This window comes from Etheostoma spectabile, chromosome 15 (genome assembly GCF_008692095.1).
Source record: "Etheostoma spectabile isolate EspeVRDwgs_2016 chromosome 15, UIUC_Espe_1.0, whole genome shotgun sequence".
NCBI classification, from domain to species: Eukaryota; Metazoa; Chordata; class Actinopteri; order Perciformes; family Percidae; genus Etheostoma; species Etheostoma spectabile.
In genome coordinates this window covers 3,902,897-3,905,615 of record NC_045747.1, presented here as the reverse complement: position 1 = coordinate 3,905,615, position 2,719 = coordinate 3,902,897, and the positions used below count along the sequence as shown (strand labels likewise).

Below are 2,719 nucleotides of genomic sequence, written 5' to 3'. Positions count from 1 at the left end.
CACACACACACACATACACACACTCACACAGCCTAGGGCCACACTGCTGCTGGAGAGTTTTTCCTGAGTTGAGCTTTTTATGCAGCTGTCTTGGCCCGCTAGGGGTGTGGGGGTGTGTGTGAGTGCGTGCACGTGCGTGTGTCCACGTGCGTGCGCACATACATGTGTTTGAAGCTGTTTAAATTCATGCTTCTGTGTGTATTTGAGTGTGTGTGTGTGTATTTTGCATGGGTGTGTGTTAGAGGTCACCATTAGGACCTGGCTGGGTTTATCGCTGAGGTGTGTTTCTGCAGAGTCCTCTGATGTGACTGCTAACATATGTCATCGGATCTCTTCTTCTCTCCTTCTGCATCAGTCTGTTCTTTCCGTTTGATCTCATCTTTCTATATCTTATCTTTCACCTCTCTGTGCTGTGGCTTGCCATCACTCGCTCTCTCTTTCTGTCTTTCTTCTTCCTTCAGAGAACAAATAAAGGTTCAGATTTTTTCAAGAACCATTGTGTTTACCCACCGCAAAAGTGTTCAGTTTAGCATGGTGGTTCTTGATCTTTTTGGTGAGCAATGTGTGCATGTTTAAAAGAGGTGCTACCTATACTGTATATAAAAACATGTTTCCTCAGAGTGGTATGCAGTGGCGTTTTTGTACAGATGACGGTTTCACACTGCGAATGCTTTTGAAAAATCTGACGGTTTATGGTTGGTTGAAGGTTGATTGTCTGACTGAGCAACTAACAGACAGGTTGACTGACCGGTTAGTCCATTCATTCTTCCGACAGATAAAGAATGGTCATTTACAGCTATTGTCTTAAGTTATCATTGTTCATCTGTCTGTCCATACAAGCGATCTGTTGTCAATCAATGAATCCATCCAACACCTACAGACTCCATCCATCCTTCCACCACTCTATCCATCTGTTCACTATTTACTGCTGCCATGCATCAACCCATATGTCCTTGCACATTTTTATTTGTCCTCTCTGTGTTCACAGTTTTCTCATGTTTGTTTCTGTTTATTTGCATGCGTTGGGTCTCAGTCTCAAATGACACCTGTTCTAGAGTGCACTACTGTCAACAGAAACCTCAACTCATAACAACTTTATTTCTTTTTAAATGTACAAGGCTTACAATTTGTTTCAAGTCAAATACAATAAAAGCATTTCTTTTATCAAAGCCCAACCCAGTTGCATCCCTAGTATTAAAAAAGTGTTTAGCCTTTAATGAGGATATAATATGCAAGATGCTTACCACATCAGCTGACAAATCCTTAGATAAGGTGTTTTTACTGAATTGATACTTCAAAACTTAGTGGCTCTAAATTAATTTCCGTATGTGGCAAATTCTTTCCATCTGGTTCCCCAAACAGGTTAAAGCAAACGCAAGTAATTAGCTGCAAATACAATTTGACCCTGATGTATTTCTCATTTCACATATTTCCCCAAACTATAAACAGTCTGGCTTAATTTCATTTGGTTTTGCAAGTTACAGAGATTTAATGAGTTTGTAGTTTTCCTCTGGGTGAAGTTGTCAGAGGACACTGAATCCTTGTTGTGTTAATTAAAGCTCAGCTCAGTGATGAAGATGGGGGGAAAAAGAAATAGCTCGGCCCAAAGTCCCCGTGAGGCCTACTGTTGGGAAAATATAGTTTTCAAGTTATTAACTTGTTTTATATACTTAGACGGACGCACAACTCTCAAGTATATAAGCCCTTTTTGTTTTCCCAGTGGTTTAGAACGAGGAAATGAAGTGGACTGAAATGAACAAGGACTTTTTTTTCCAAATTGAGAAATCTCATGTGAATAGCGCAATACTGTTTGAGATGATTTCATCCTATTATCTGTCATTTCTTAAGTAAGAAGCCAAGCATTTGATTGGATAGTGATAGTTGATCTTCTACTATTACTAAATTTGTATGCTAAATAGTAACATTTTCAATTAGTAGATGTAATTTCATGTATAGAATATCTTAAAATCAAAAGTCAATAAAATATTTTCTCGAATTGTGCTGCTTCTGAGCAAATATTTCAAAATGCCTCTTTGCATACTAGCTGGCTGCTGATGTGGTTTGTCATATCTCAGCAGGTCTCCACAGCTGCAGCATATAATTAACCCTCCATTACACCATTGTCGTCTCCTGGCTTTGAGCCTTTTCTTGTGCGACTATTTAGAAATTCCAATTAAATCCAAGTTTAATATCCCAAAAGATTGAGATTCAAAACCAAGGAAAATTATTTTTGAATATTAACTAACAGCCATGGTGGGATGCTTTTTGAGTTAAATAATCTTTACCAAAACGTCACAGCTCCATGCATTACACTTTAGCACGACCAATCCAATGTAGTGCACTGCCACAGGACGTTTGAGTGTGACCTTGTTCTGTTTTAAAATTGTAGTTGAATATGTTTCAAATATTAAAAAATGGAAAGCATATGCCTGAGGCCTGCTTAATTTATTCTCTCCTAAGAGTGGTATGTTTGTATCACTTTAAAGGTAATAAAGCATTACCTTTTTAGCGAACACACACATGGAGAGTTGAATCAAGCTCACCCCCAACTACTGATATTTGAAACCATGTTCAAGTGATGTCATCTCACACCCTGGTTCAACCCACCATTCCCCTTCTTTTGTTTTCCTCTTTCTCCCTAAACCCCACCCCAATCCATCCATTCCTCTCCATCCCCACTCATCCCCTTCCCAATCCGCCCCTCTCCTTGTACTCCCCC

At 39.4% G+C, this 2,719-nt stretch overlaps 1 protein-coding gene across 2 annotated transcripts in view; it reads left to right on the top strand.

Moving 5' to 3' along the window:
* Positions 1 to 2,719, top strand: part of LOC116703070 (protein kinase C beta type) — a 99,125-nt gene that overhangs the window by 82,180 nt on the left and 14,226 nt on the right. The window lies entirely within an intron of this gene.